A 16618-nucleotide genomic window follows, 5' to 3' on the forward strand; every position below is an offset into this window, starting at 1 on the left:
TTCAAGAGTTTACTGCTTATGTTTTCTTTTAGTTTCAGTTCTTACATTTAGATTTTTAATCCATTTGAAGTTTATTTTTGTGCATGATGTAAGACAGTAGTAGTCTAGTTTCATTCTTTTGCATGTAGCTGTCCAGTTTTCCCAGCACCATTTATTGAAGAGATTATCCTTTCCCCATTGTATATTCTTGGCTCTTTGTCACAGATTAATTGACCACATGAAAATGGGTTTATTTCTACACTCTATTCTGTTTCATTGATCTATGTGTCTATTTTTAAATCACTTATTCATTCATTTATTCAGTAAACATTTCCTTGGATGTCTACTGTGTACCAGGTACTGTGCTTTGAATTGGGGGTAGACAGCTAGACCAATGAATAAAACATACCCTCAGCCCCCAAAATCTATGAAATACAGCCAATCATATAACCAGATAATGACCTTTGTAAATCCGTTTCCTCTCCCTAATGTTCTTTTCTCCCACCTCTTTGCCTGGCTAAATGCTTTTCAACCCTTTAGATCCTGAGTAGGATATATTTACTCTAGAAACTACCCCTCCACCTCCCGACACTTCATATTGGGGTTAGGTGTTCTTTCTACATACTACCATAGCACCCAGGGCTTACTGCTATCTTAGGACTTTGCACTTTGCATTACAGCTACTTGTTTACGTATCTGTACCCCTTCACTAGGTAATGAGCTAGTTAGGGACAAGAGCCATGTCATATCCATCTTTGTATCTTCAATGACTAGCACATGACAGGAACTCAGTAGATAATTGTTGAGTGAATAAGAGAATGAGTAATCGAGGTATTCACAGGGTACTATGAGAACACAGAGGAAATACACCAAATGAAACTTCCTGAAAGAGGTGGCTGCTAAATGCAGTCCCACGTGAGCAGCCCACGTCATCCAGATTTGGGCTTATTGGAGGGTAGAAGCAGAAGGGCACTTTGCTCTCTGCTAGAAAACTTCCATCACAATGGTGTTTAGATAGAGTGCAAAATGCGAGGTAGGACATGAAGAGAGGACAAGCTGGGGCAGCTAGAGTAAGGTCTTGGGGGATAGAAGGTTCTGGCCAAACCAGTCTCAAGCTCCATTTTCCCCTTTGTTCCCATCTAAATGGACAGACACACAGATTTGAGGAGTCCTGGGAGCTGATCTTCAGGGATTACGCGCCTGTTCCCAGCATGTGCAACAGTCCCTAAGAATACGAACCATGCTGAAAACCCTTCTCTGATGTAAGAACCATTTCCTACCTTCCTTGAGATTCAGTGCATAGGAGGAGGGGAGCTTCCAGGTCACCTGCTTGATATTTGTGGAAAGTTTCTGTCCCTTACTGCAAATTATGGGTAAAACACCTTGTCAAACGTGATGGACCCAGGTTTCCTCTGCCCAGCCTCTTCCTAAAACCCAGCTCTTCTTGTTCAACCTGGGCAGTCCTGGGAAAAACATATCGTCCAGTTTTTCCTTACTCCGTTGTGGCCTTAATGTTAATTTTGGTGACTTAATCATTTACATTCAGTGGGTCCAATATCCCATTTAAGGTTAATCCAGGCTTTCAGGAAACCTGTTTTAAGATCAGCTGATAGGATTCAGTCACTAATTAATTCAACAACGATTTGAGTACTTTCTCTGTGTCAGACACTGTGCTGGAGTCTGGAAACTCAAAGATGAATGAGAGACATGGTCCCTACCCTTAAACTGCTCACAGTTGAGTGGAAGAAGCTCTAGGCCATGGAAATCACCTATGTGGGGCAGTGTTTGAGGCCACTGTGGACTTGCCTAAGCCCGGGCTCCTTGAGATGTGGTCACCTGGGAATTGCTTAGAAATGCACAGTCTTGGGCCCCTCTTCCGGATGTACTAAGCCAGAGCTCAGGAGCCCAGCAATCTGGGTTTTTCCAGGCCCTGCAAAAGATGATGAAATTTATTTTCATTTGGGAATTTCTGATCTGAGCTCTACACTGAATCCCTCCCGGCATGTGCGGAAGACCTACCAGCCATCCTCAGTCTTCCTTTCACAATTCCCCTTCTCAGGGAGCTACTTGGAGTAACAGGAAACACCAACCCAGGGTGACACTGTCCAAAATGAAGTAAAATGCTATTATGTCACTAATGGCAATAGCAGAATCACAGAGTTTCTCCCTAGAATCGCAGAGATGGATGGCTTCATGAGGATCAGGGTGGTGGGGAATAGTATCTGGCCAGAGCTATTCCAGTGTGAACATATAAGAAATCAGAGAAGGTAATGTTAGCCTTGTCTCCGTTCTGCCCCTCGCTGCTTCAGTGAGGAGAGAGAGAGAGAGAATCATATCAGCTTGACTGTTCAAAAAGGAAGCAGGGACCCAGGCATTACTTCAGGGCGTGGGAATGGAAATGGGATAAGCTGAAATGATAAGCAACTTGAATGCTTAGGAAAATAAAGGCAAGGGGGAGCCAGTTCACCATTTGGGCATGTGAGTTCTGCAACCCTGTGGTGGTTATCAACAAACGCAAGCAGGTTGCTTTCTGGAGTTCTAATAAAATGGATCCTGCTACCAGCAAATGGTTCAGAGCTCTTGGCCACGGTTTTTTGGCTTATCGCCAGATGTCATTAGTGACCTATTTTCACTGCAGTGAGATCAGCCATGTCTGCAGGCCCCTGAATCAACGATTTCTCCTCCCCTCACTAGCTCCAGGTTGGCAAAGCTGACACCAGTGTCACAAAGTGCTACCCGTGCCCGCTCTCTGGAGGTGGGGAGAGCACCATTTTGTTCTAAAGATGTTAGCTTTGACCCGAGGCTGTCCTGAGAGCCCAGCTGTCAAGTCTCCTCCAAATAAGCTGCTGAATTTAGAATTATATTGGCCAAATAATTGAGCAGGACCAAAAATAGCCCCAAACTGCCTGGGCTTTGCTTAAATCCTACCCAGGTGGGAAAGGTAGTTTTTAAATACTCTAACTGCAACACTGTTTGGTAAGGCTTTGCACCAAAATATGAAAATAATTACCCAACATGCCAATTTGCGAGATAATTTACAGTTAATCTGGCTCTCTCAAAACAATTAATGCAGACTTTTGAATTGCTCATTGATTTAAGATGACCAAATCTTGGTAGGTATTAAAAGCAGCCAGAAATTGTATTTAGAATCTTCTAAGAAAACCCTCAAACTCGAATTCACAGCAAGAAAAAACCATTGCTTTAAAGAGCTGCACAAGCAAGCCTGCTGCCAGGCAGATTAGACAATGAGCTGCCTTCCACAAGAGGGCGTCTGCCCAGCACGCAGCCTTGCGTTTCCCGGGAACCTGGCCGCTCGCCGCTTTGCCCTCCACACAGCGTGCTCCTAGGAGCAAACGCTTCGCGTCCTGAGGAAAGCTGCTTCTGTGATAGCCTTCGGGCTGAGATCAGCAGGAAAATGTTATCTCTGCGACATCACAGAAGCATCTTCAAATCGAGGGACATCAAGCAACATATTAAAAATAAAAGGGCAACAAACACATCTCAACTGACTTCTCTCCATAGCAATCTTTGTTGTGCTGATGATGCTCAAATGGTAAGAATACAGTACGATGAAATGGGAGCCTGTTTGATTGCGGTGATCTGTGTCTGGCCCAAAGTTAGAAGCAAGTATGGCACCAGCCAACGAGGCCATTGGCAGAGCCAGGTATCCCCTGGGAGGCCCTTCAGCCTCACTGCCACTTCTCCCTCCCTGGGAGCACAACACCACGTCCCACTCAGGCACCGGCCAGGCTCCACACCCAGGGCCGCTTCCTCGGGCGCTAGGCCCACGGCCTCCATTCCTACACCCCCTGCCCCAGCTCAAGACTTACCGTACTTCCTCAACGACAGTCAGGGAGGACTTGTGGTGAACAGAAGAATAGATTTGCTCCATCTAGACAGAAGTGAAAAGTTAGAACAGGGAGTGAGAATTAGTGCAAGATGCTTTGAGAAAAGACCTCTACTCCCACCCCAACACATAAACCCACACATCTTAATTGAGAGGCCAAGACTCCACCATGTCCCAGAAGCATAAATTAGAGGAGTCATTTATCCTGTCTGAGTTCAGCCTTCTCATCTATAAAAAACATGGTCATAAAAATATTAATCTACTCCACAGGTTCTTCTGGGGCTAAAATAAGATAATGTGTATGGAACCCTTGTGGATTATAAGGAACTATATAAACATAGTGAGCACCCATCCCTGGAGCTGCTCAAGCATTAATAGATTGTCGGGGCAGACAAAAAGAAAAAGATGAATTAGGTTTTATTAATATTATTCATATTTCAGCTAACAGAATCACTAACTTTCCTCTTGAAAAGAATCTGTGATTCTATGCATCTGTCTCCTGTCATAGGTTACCTAGTATTATGGATGGAATGTTTGTGTCCCAGCAAAATTCATATGTGGAAACCCTACCGCACAACGTGATGTTAGAAGGTGAGGCCTCTGGAAGGTAAGTAGCTGAGGTCGTGGGGACAGAGCCTCATGAATGGGGTCGGCGCCCTTAGAAGAGCCATGAGAGCGCTTCCTGCTCTCTGCCACGTGAGGAGGCAGTGACAGCCGCAGCCTGCACCTCACAGAAGGCTCACCAGAGCCCAGCCAGGCCGGCACACCAACCTCAGACTGGCCACCAGGACTGCGAGGAATAAATTTCTGTGGTTTATAAGCCACCCAGACTATTGTACTTGTTAGAGTGGCCCAGCTGGACTAGGATACCGTAGTTGGCCTTGACCCAGAGAAATGCTTCTAAAGATAAACATTGAGAAGTTCCTTGCAAAAATTTTACTGTGAGAAATGGTCTTTTTGTTTTTAAATTTGTGAAAAACTGAAAACTCTAAATAACCCACATGGAGAGGTTTAATCAAATCTTTCTATATAATAAATCATGCATCCATTATAATGACATAGAAGAACATGTGATAATATTAAAAAGTCTATAATGAGGAACTAACAGAAAAAAATAAATTCTCAAACATGTACAGCAGACATTTAAAATGTGTGCACACATGCACACATGCAATGTATGTAGAGTGCATACTGAAGAGTCCAGAAAAATCAACAAGATCTTAACAGTCTAAAGAGGTTGGATTTCTGGATTAACTTCATACTTTTGACTTTAATCTTCTATTTGACAAGGAACATATATTATCTGGGTAATACGAAAAAAAAACCCAGGATTGGTTATATATAAAATAAACAATTCCAAGCTCTGGTATTGAGAGACCAGTGGAGGAGTTTTGAGGCCAAGGATTCTTTGAGGACACTGTCAGCACAGCTATGGAAGAAAAGCATGGGGCCCAGAACTCTGCCCCACTGAGGCCCTTATCTAAGATGACTCAGGTCCTTGTCTGAGATTTCTGCTCACCCAGCTCTATGGTGCTTGCTTATCGGATAAGGCCTGAGTCAGAGAGGGAGAGGGTGTTTGCCTCTGATGTCTGTGTGGAGGAAGAAATAACACCAAAACCTTATAAATTCACAGTCTCAATCCAATGGGTGCCCTAGCAAAGTAACAATTCTGTTAAAGGAAGAGGGTCCCTAGAACAGAACAGAGCATTTGATGTGGGCTGGGTAAGAATCACACAGTGAGATCTGTGGGCATTGGCACAGAAATATACACAGTTCATCTTGAAAAATCTCACCCCCTCCCCAGAAGTATCTAATAGATTTTATGAATGCATTTTTTCTACTCAGTATAGTCAGCCAATGTGTAATAAATAAGTGCTGAAGATCACACTTATTGGACTTGGAAGTGATGCACATCTCCTCATTTGAATAGTTGATTTAATATTGTTATTTCTATGCTGTATCATTGGGTTAGAGCTCAAGTCTAATGAAGCCTAGGAGCTGGTTTTATTCCCATATATGGTTGTTATCTTAAGACAGAATTTTCTCCACTGCCACAAAACTCTTCTTCTAAGCCCTTAATCTGGATATGTCACAAGGTGCCTATATAACACAAGGACATCATAACTCCTGGGAAGTTATGGAAACAGACACTTTGCATCCTGAGGAATGCTGCTTCTGTGACAACCTTCTGGCTGAGATCAGCAGGCAAATATTATCTCTGCAACATCACAGAAGCATCTTCAAATTGAGGGACATCAAGCAACATATTAAAAATAAAAGGGAAACAACAAACAAATCCTTGTCCCACTGAGACAGTAGGCCTCCATTCCTGTAAACAGGAAACCATTGGCCATTTGTTACAGGGGTAGCCAGAGGAGGCCAGGAGTGAAGTTTTGTTTGGCAAAAATGATGCAGAACAGAGGTTTGCCAGACAGAGCCATAAGACAGAAGACAGGCAATGGGCATACCCAGAAGAGGACACCAGCAGGAAAGGGGAAATTTTTCTGCCCTTCCTTAGAATAGTACTTGTCAGGCAGCTGCGTCTGTGGAGGTAGCTCGCTCTGCTCTAGGTGAAACCTCGACCTGGATGGTGGAGGGTTCCTGACTCTGGGAAAAAATCCTCAAACAGGTCTGATGAGTGTAGGCAAGGAAGGAACTCATTAAAGCAAGAGTAGTAGTGCATGGCTGCAACTATGCAGGCCATACAGAGCCAGAAAGAGCAGAGGGAGGAAAGGAAAGTTGATTAAACTCCTGCTTGGCACAGGGCAGATCTCTTCCCAATTCCTGAAGCCAGGATCACCTGGCACCTGTGTCCACTGGAATCTGCCCAGCATGAGAACTAAACCCCTACCTACCACCCCAGGATATGGAGAAGCCATAGAGCATTGGATGGAGTGAGTTTATATTTTGAGAATTTCTCCAAACAAAGAAAGATTTTTGGGGAGGCTACTTAAGAGCATGATCTTACAGCTGCCACCCTGTCCAAGTCACCCAGGTGACAGAAACCTGAAGCCCAAATCAGAGACCTCAGTAGCCCTTCCCTACTTTTCTGAAGTAGGACAGCAAGTGAAGATTTCTGCTTAAATTCTAGAAAATGGAATGAAATAGCAAAGTTACAAAGATGCTTACCACTGGAAGAGCACAGAGACCAAACACAGTAAGTTGAGCAGTGAGAAGTCTTTATTTAAGGCAAAGTACACCCTTGAAGAAAGGGGAGTACAGGCAGCCTTAGGAGGTGTGCTTAAGGGCTTAGGATTCTGTCTTTTAAGGTTTTCAAGAATGGAGTAACAGGCTAGAGGGGCAAGGCTTGACGTGGTGTCTCATGATGTGTATCTCCAGTAAGAGATATTATGTCACGATCCACAGTCAGTCCTCTAGATATTCTGTAAGATAAACTTAACACAAGAAATTCATTGATCCTGTTCTTCTCCAAGATAGTGGTTACCCTCAAGCAGTGGAGACATATCATTTAGAACTGCTTACCCTGCCTTAACATAGGGTTGATTATTGGCTGATTACCATAAAATATGTTAGGAACCTTACCTCCTAACTCCCTGGTTTTTAAAATGGAATCTTAGCCTTAAGATGGAGTCCCTCCTTTTCTTACTATACTATTTATGTCTTGGCATTTTTATCATAGGCAGGAAAAATTAATCACGATGCTTGTCCCATGAGCCTGCCCTACCTCAGTAGCATTCCTCTTTCTCTCCTCTGTGTTCCCCATACCTCTGGTTTTATTCTATCAAAGTACTTGTCACCCCATGTCATTCTGGCCTATTTGTCTACATCCCTTTGTATCAAGCTTCATGTGGGCTGGAGCCATGTGTCCTTGTCCATAATGGTGAATAGGCTGGTATCCCCAAGCCTGACATGCTGTAGGCTCCTAGTAGATGCTTAATAAATGTGTCATCAGTATTAGAAAATGAATGATGTATGCAAAGATTTACCATGAAGAAGAAATGAGCAGCATATCCTAATGAAGATGGGCATAGCACACAACTTGGGGCAGAGCAAAGTCAGCCCCTTGGATGGACTCAGGGGCAGGTTTTAAACAAGGAGGCAGGAAGACCTGTGGCATTACTTGTCAAAGAGACAAAAGAGCCTCTTGAGTTGAGTTGGCCTAAAAATCTTGTTTATTTGCAACACTCACCTTGTTTGATGTGAGTTGCAGAGTATTTTCTTCTGTTCCTTATACTGTATAATGGGGAAAAATGATTGCTGTGTGTTTCAAATACTCCCAGGGCTGATGGGCATGTAAACGGGGAAAAGAATGGAGAGGGGCCCTGTAAAGCCATTTCCTTTACACGTCTGGGAGAATTTACATAAAAATGTCCTCATGGGGTGTTCCATTGCCAGTTGACAGCTCTTAACATCTAGTAAATAATTTTCCTATCTGAAGCCTGCTTCTCTTTCTTATGTATCACTGGTTTGTAAAGAGAGTTTCCCCAGTCTCCATTCTTGAGAAAGCCCATCAGGGCAAAACAAACCCATATACACCGGTATCCCTCCTTAAATGGACATTACATCAGGCCCATTTTAAGTTCCCAGATTGAGGTCCATGTCTGAAGATAAATGGCAAAGATTTCTAATAGTAGTAGTAGTTAAGGGGAATAATTGTGTAATAATTTTGGCTTCAGTAAGCATTGTAGGCATAGATCTCAGCAAAGGTTTTAGAGGCTTAGCCAGAAATAGGGGTGATGGAGGAAAGGCAGGGCCTTGAGACCAGCTATATAATCTGTGTTATTGTCTTTGCGGGAGAGAGGGGGACAATCAGCAGGCAAGTCCATTGTCCCCCTTTTGCATGTTCTTAAATCTGTGGGCACCCATTAGTGACATGGTGTAGAGAGAAGAAAACTGGCCTGAGAATCTGGAAACTCAGCTGTTGTCAATTTCAGCAAAGCAATCGTTGGCTTCTGAGCAAGTGAGACGGGAGCTTTTCAGACCGTCCTTGGTGTTTCCCTGAAGTGGAATGCGCTGCCCCCACCCACCTGCAGCACAATCTTGTCCTCAGGTTTCAGCTGAAATGCACCTCCTCAGAGTCCTCCCCAGATATCCCCATCCTCTATCATGTCACTCCTTCTATTTTGCTCAGTATATAAAGCCGTCTTACACATGTACTTGTTTTACTGACTGTGTCCTTTCCACACAAAAGCTGCATAAAAGCAGGGACCCTGTCTCTTGTGTTCACTGCTTTAGTATAAGCACTTAGAACAGTGTCTGGCACATCTTGGTCCTCAACCACTGTGTACTAAACTTACGAAGGAATGAGTGAGTAGCTGAATATGAGGTTAAAGATGGCAGTGGGAAAAACGCCTCCTGCTACTAATAGTGTAGGTCTCTTCCCTTGAAGAGGAAGTGTGTATTTCCTAAAGGCAGGGGAACAGGGGACAAAGTGGGTATTTCCATCACAGGAAAAGCCCTTTATTCCCAACATTTCCTCCCCGGTGTGCATTTCTGCCTGTGGTAGACACACCAGAAGGCAGCAATGAGGCTGTAGGGGGAGGGTAGGCAATACAGAATTAATAAACTAAGTTATCGCTGGGATTTAAAGCCAGTGTTTACATACAGCTCCCAGAAGGCAGAAGATGGCTTTGTCTCACCATTTGTGTGCAGTGAGAAATGTAATGAAAGTAATCGAGAATCTCTGGGGACGCCTTCAGTTCTCTCGAACCACTGCCATCCATGGGAAAGCGCTCAGGGAGAGGACACCAGCAAGCATGGACAGCTTGCATCTGGCTGCTTTCCATCTCTCCCTGCAGCTCAGGATTCCAAGCAGCAATGGACCCTCATTCACAGTGCACATCCCCCAGATGTGTCCCCCCAGCGGCGGTTGTCTGCCTCTGTCTGGAGGCAGCCAGCCCCAGCCTGGTTCCATCTGGTACCCTTGTCCAGCAGAATGACTGAGGGTGTCGACCGTAGCTGTTGAACAGTATGAAACTAAGGCCTTATTTACATGATGACCTTTATTTATATAGGATGCAATGTTCTAACGAGAGGCAGGAAAGACATGCCAGGGACCATAACCCTCCCAGACTTGTTCAGTACATTATGCAGTTAACAAAGCTTTCACAAGAATCATCTCATTTTATTTTATCCCTCATCACTGTACTTTATGTAAAAAAAGAGCAGGTGTTTTCCTTCATCATTTTATGGAGGTTATAAGAGTTATTTTATAAAGTTATAAGAAGTCAGTGACTTGCTCCAGGTAAGAGAACTGAGAACACCCAGGTCTCCTCATCTCCAAAGGCAGTATTAAAATGCACATTTCTAGGGAAAGAACCCAGCACGCAGCCTCTTTTGTTACAACCAAATTGTCTCTCTGTAAAGCTTTATGCAGATACAAGAGGAACCTATTTTATAATTTTGTTGAGTTTGATCAGGATCAGTGACTAGCCAGGCTCAGCACAGTCCCTGGCACCTGGCGATTATTGAATGGTGGAAGGAAAGAAGAAAAGAAGGAAGTTCTGTTTTAGGGGGTGAGATTGGCTACACAGTGCACCCAAATGCTCCTTAGGAGAATGGTATTATAGCCGAGACCCCCTGTGGTTGATCGTCTGAACATATGAACATAGAATTTTGGAACTGACGGGCCTTGGCGACCACATAAGCTGTGCAGTTCTGTGTGCCAAGTTGTTTATGCCCCACTGCAGCCAGGTGTCTGCCCCCATCATCAGCTGATCTGAATTCACATTCCCATGCACGAACATTTAAAGCAAATAACTTCCTGGTCTAAAGGTACACATAAAAGTGTGTTTAAATGAATCAGTCTTCTTGGTTAGCCAGAGATGGGTAAGATTCCTCAAGGGAGGAACAACCTGAGACAGGCACAGTCGCAAGGGGGCCATCAGGTGAGAAATTGGGGATCAACAGAGGGTGAGGCTTAGAACCTCACCCTGCTCTTTTGAGAGAAATCTTCTGCATCCGTGGATGTTTTGTTGCCCTTGTCTAGCTTGGATTAATACTTAGCCTATAGGCACACACCTGATCATCTACATTTGCCCTCTTACAGCACTAAACTGTTTTCTACCTTTATCTTGCATCTACCTACCACTTCAGCATTTTATTAAAAATAATAATAATAATAACAATAAGGGAGAAATGTGGGATTCACATATAAATCAAGTATAAAAATCAAACGAATAATCATAATTGACCTGATTGTTTATAGTTCATGATGCGTGATCAAAACCGAAAGTTTCTGTGATGACTGCCCTTGCACTGTTCACCGTGTAAGAACTTATTCACTATGTAAGAACTTGTTCACCATGTAAGAACTTGTTCGTTATGCTTCAGAAGATTGGAGACTGTTGAGAATTAGGCTCGGGGCTGATTAATGATTGTGCATTGAGTCCCCTATACAGAATTTTATTGTTGTTAACAACCATATGATCAATATATATGAGAGATGCCCTCTCAAAAAAAAATTAAATTAAATTAAAAATAAAAATAAAAAATGTATCAGTCTTCTTTTGGAAGTTAAAAGGGGTGGGAGGGGAACAGCTGACATGCTATGGGACCAGTGGCAAAGCGGACCATCTCTCTGATCTTCTGAGAATTTCGAAGGTGAAACACCACGGGGAGGTGATTCCTTCCCTTGGGATACAGGCTGCATCTGACCCTTAGGGGTGTTAGTTTTGAATCTCAATCTCCCTCTCCTCTTCCTCTTTCCCTCCCTCCCTCATCCCTCTCCCCACCTCTCTCTCTCCTTTCCACCTTCTGTCCCTCCTTTCCTCCCTCCCTTTCTGCCTGTAAATGACTTACTCAAAAATAAAATTGTGGCTGAGGAGATAGGAGAGGCTGGAAGGTTTCCCAGCCTGCATTTCAAAAGAGACATCTTATTATTTTAACATTAGGAGTTCACCATTAGGTCTATGGAATAGCCTTCTTCCTTTTCTTTTGCCTTCCATTACATGTTAATTCCTTCATTCATGTAGGTTGGTAGTGCTGTCAAGGAGCTCTAGCCAAGTAAGAAGGAGCAGGCACAGGGCAAAAGTGCAGGAATGAGGCTAAAGGGTGGAGATATAAAACACAAAGGGCCTCGTGTACTGGTCTAAGGAGTTTGCCCTCAGTCCTTGGATCATTATTTCCTGAACTTGGGTATGAAAAACTATGGATCAACTGAAAGAAAGGATTTATTAAATGTTCTTGGTATTGACGACTTCTTTTTATTGCAACATTACTTAAATATATACCAACATAACCCAGGTATAACTTCCCAATGTTTACAGCCATTATAAACAATAAAACCAAACTTACAAAGTAAAATCCAATCTAATGTAATTTAACGAAATTCACTTAATGCAATGCATGTTCTCGTTCAACTGAAGCCAAATGTTTTCTGGCATGTGAACATGACACTTGCTAAATGCATGTGCACTATTTTAAATTCAGCACACCTATGACCATGTGTGCTAAGTAATGACTCAACTTTCCCACTCCTTTCTAGTCAGACTAGCATGGAATTGCCATCAAAAGAAACTATGTGATGTCATATGGCTACCACACCCCTATGTGTCAAGTTCATCTCTGTTCCTTTCTCCATAGCATGGGACAATAAATAGGGCTACTTGGCCCCAGGTTACAAGTGGTCATCAAATGACCTTGAAGATGCATATTCTCAAATTATAAACTGTCCTTGAAGTTAAAAATGCGTTTTTTTAATGCCCGAGAGGTCCCATCATCGCCGAGAGTGCACTGCTGAAGACCATAGCCTGAAGTTTAAGCAAGTATTACATAAGTCCTTGGGGCCCACTTCTGACAGCTTTTGAGCAAGGAAATGACAAGATCAGATTTCCATCTTAGAGCAATTACCCGGGGGCAGCAATGATGGTACATTAGGGGAGAGAGAAAACCGGGAGTAAGGAGGCCACTTGGGAGACAACTCTGATAATTTAGGTGAATGATGATAAACGACCTAACAGAGAAGGGTGAGTGGTGAGGTACAGGAGAATGAGCCAGAAATACCTGCGAAAGGCAGAATCTGCAGAACTCACAGGCTGATCAGACGTGACAGGGGAAGGAGAAGAGGGGTTTCCAGCCTAGGGGATGCTCTTAAGCCTGGATGGGAACAGAAGGAAGCTGAGGTTAGTTTCACAAATGGCCACTTTGAGGAGGCTGTGAAACTGGGAGAAGACAGACAAATATACTGGATTAGAAACGAGGAGAAAAAGCTTCTAGGTGAGGCTGGGAAGCAAGCATGGCCAAGTGGTCACTGGCCTACAAACTACGATTTGGTGTCCACACACGTCTCAGCACGAGCTCTGCCACTCCCAAATACAATGTTTCTCCAGCCTCCTGTTTGCTACCCAAAGTTCCACCTCAGATGATCATAGCTGCAATAGTCCAACTTAATACTCTGCTACTTTTTAAAGTACAAGATCTGAAGAGACTGACACTCTGTGATTGATGAGCCGGATGGAATGATGTGGTGGACAGTGGAATCGGCAGTCACTCAGAGCATGGCTTCAGTTCTGCTCCGCCACTTACTAAGTATAAAATGTCGTCAAGTCACTTATTCTCTCTGTCTTCCTTTTCATAATCTGGAGTTATAGATCCTTCTATCAGAAGCTGGTTAGCACTAAATAAAATAATGCACTATGGTATCTAACACAGTGCCCGCAACATCTTGATTAATAAATCATTCCCATTCTCCTAATACAATGGACAAAACTAGACTTCCTGGGTTTAAACCATGCTCTACCACATTCTCATGATATAAGTAAACTAACCTCTCTGTAACATGGAGGAATAATGATTCTAGTGCAAGGATTTATTGAAGTAACTCACTGAGTCATGCACACCAAACTCTGAGTACCACGTGTCTTGCACAAAGGGTGCACTAACTTTAGCTCTTATTGTCATAGTTACTCCTTCCTCTCTTTTGATGCTTAGGTTTGAGATTCCTTCTTGCTTGTCATTTTGATGAGAGAGGAAGGAGAAACTTTGTGCCACTGGACATCTAAGCCAGGGGGTGTAAACCTCCACGGGCAGATGGAGAAAAGGCAAGTTGATAGCCTCATAGGCATTTGTTGCCTATTTCTCAAATTTTGTCCAAGATGAGCCGGGGTCTGTCATGCCCCGGGGAGGGAGACACAGAGTGGCTGCAGCGCAAAGCCCTGTGATGAAATGGAAAGCCTGCCCTCGGATGTTTGGCCAGGAAGGCAGCCATGTGGATATAGGTGCTGTGAGTTCTTAATGAGCTATGACAACGCTTATTGTTCTCAATGAACTTTATTTTTCACTTATCAGTGGTATGTGGCATTCACTTAAATGTTGCAGTTATGCTGGATTTTGCCCCAAATGTTAAGAGTGGCAAAGAAAAAAAAATCTTCAAACCAACTTGTATTTCCTACAGGCTAAGTGCAGCGAAGTTAAAGCGGGAGAAGCTGATCTGGAGGAACACCAGCCAGTGAGCAAATTTTCCTGGTCTGTCCAGCATTATCATGACAAGTTCCTGCCCTGAATCAACCAAGGCCATGAGCAAATTGGTTCTTTTAAAAATTTCATGAAAGAAACCGCTGTGCATTTTTCTCTCTGGACTCTCTCACTTGGAGAGTCCATTTCCATTTCATCACAGGGCTTTGCGCTGCAGCCACTCTGTCTCCCTCCCCGTGGCATGACAGATCCCGGCTCATCTTGGACAAAATTTGAGAAATAGGCAAATAGGGCCTGGCTCGTCCAAGCTTTTGCTCACAGAGACTTCAGGCCTGAGCACAGAGCCATGTTCCTGGTGATTTGCTGCCTCTATCAGGATCAGGGAAGAATAGTTTAAAATACATTTCAATTTGTTGAATCCTGAGAGAATCAAGTGGCTTCTGGGTCAAAATGGAGCAGAGGGGTCTATTAGAGATAGATACATGATGTATTTGGGTACAAATTTTAATCAAACTTTTCCCCAAGTAAAGGAAGAAAGAAAAAATTGCAGAGGACTGATGTAGAAAGTGCTCCCTATTTGGGGGCAGGGCAGATATCTGCCACCTGTATGTGTGAGGCAGGGCAAGTCACTTACCCCCCGAGCTCAAAGGCCTCTGCTATCAAGCAACCTACAGGCTGCTTATGATACCCGTCATTATCTGTCCCCTAGTCCTGCCTCAGCTCTAGTCACTTCGTGCTGGCATAGTCCTCTCAGGTCCTATCAGACCTCTCAGGGCTCCCTCTTGCCTCTGGCCCTTACTCAAGTTAAGACTCATCTGCCTGACTCAGTCCCCTGACCCAATCCCCATTTCCAGGCTGAAGTGGCTCATCCTACAGTCCCTGTAGAAGCCACTTCCTCCAGGAAGTCTTCTTTGACATTCACATCCCGCAGTTAAAGCATAGGTTGTGTGTACCCTTCTGTGAGTCCAGAGCACCTGTGCATGTCCTGACAAAGCACTTATGCCACTGCCCTGGTGACTTGCCAGGCCATCCCCCTGGACTGTGAACTCTGTGTAAACAGAGATCATGTCTTCTAGTGGCACAGTATCTTCAGGGCTTAGTACAAGGCTGCATATATATGAAGCATCCACTATATACTTGTAAAGTAAATGAAGATGGCTAAATGTCATTCTGTTGCTATTTGTATGGTCCTCAGAATAGTGCAGTTATGCTCACAAGAAGCTATGCACGTGTTGTGTTGAGCCAGGTGCTTGAGGATTGTAAAATGTTTGCATTCTTTGGGAGTTCTTTCTTATTAACAGAGGATAACAACTCTAATAAACTCTTGGCTAACACCAATAGTCAGAAGGCTATGACCAGACTGACGATAGACACGTACTCATTCATCAGCAAATACTGAGCAAGCCGGATGCTCAACAAATACTGACCCCAAAGCAGGGATACGGCAGTGAATTAGATCAAAACTCCTGACCCCGGGGAGCTACTGGTTATGGTTGCACACATACCTAATAAACCAACAGCTCAAGTACAGAATGTGTCCCCTCATGATGAGTGAGGTGGGGAGAACAGCACAAAGAAGGTGCACAGAATCGCAGGGCAGGGGAATGATCAGGGTAAGTGGCCCTGAGAAGGCGGCAGTGGGGTTAGAGCTTGAAGGAGGTGAGGGAGCCAGCACCTCCTGTGTGGGTACCTGGGAGAAGACTGTCCCAGCCAGTACAGAAGCCTGGTGAAAGCACAGCTGGAGAGCCCAGCGGGGCTGGTGTGGAGTGAGCGAGAGGGAGAAAGAAGGTGATGTCACAGACGGAAGGCAGAAGGCAAGGAGGGGGAATTTGGTCAAGCCACGCATTTTGAAAATGTAAGCAATAACCCTAAAGAAATATATGCTAATGTTTCCCTCACTTCACAGTCAGGCCTGGTTTTGTCTCCCCTCCACACACACGTGCATTAACAAAGTGTGTTGTGGCTTCTTTTAAGTGGAACAGTTAATATTATGAATAGCCCTGAGGGAAGGCTGTGTGTGCCCTGGGGTGACAGTCTCCTCTCTGGCTTCTCCCCTCCAAGCTCCTTGCTGCACATCCCTTGTGTGGCTCTTCCCACACTGCCATAAAATGACTTGTCTCCTTGCCTGCCTTCCACCCAGTTATGAGTGCCTTAGGGCCCGAGCTTCACTCACTTCAGTAACTCCTTCAGTATAACACACAAAATAGGGACTCAGTAACAGCCCTCTCACTTACATGGGACTCCATTTGTAACTGTTGTTTAACACTGGGCAATAGCTGCTCTCTTCTTTAGCAGTCCTCAGTATATCAAAACTTAAAAGAAAATCTTTAATCCACAACTACTCTCAAGAATAAAGTATAAATAACACAATGAATCGCTTCCACAAGCTACACACACATTATTTTAATGTGATAATAA

The 16618-nt window shown here is 44.0% G+C and overlaps 1 long non-coding RNA gene across 9 annotated transcripts in view; it reads left to right on the forward strand.

Moving 5' to 3' along the window:
- Nucleotides 1–16618, forward strand: part of LOC108406159 (uncharacterized) — a 60320-nt gene that overhangs the window by 4455 nt on the left and 39247 nt on the right. For 6 of the 9 annotated variants that reach the window (XR_012121498.1, XR_012121499.1, XR_012121496.1 and 3 more), the window contains 2 exons: nt 1131–1241; nt 4335–13190. This is a non-coding gene — a long non-coding RNA (uncharacterized lncRNA). The other 3 variants (XR_012121501.1, XR_012121502.1, XR_012121504.1) reach the window with 3 other exon arrangements.

The sequence above is a fragment of the Manis javanica genome, chromosome 10, assembly GCF_040802235.1.
Source record: "Manis javanica isolate MJ-LG chromosome 10, MJ_LKY, whole genome shotgun sequence".
NCBI classification, from domain to species: domain Eukaryota; kingdom Metazoa; phylum Chordata; class Mammalia; order Pholidota; family Manidae; genus Manis; species Manis javanica.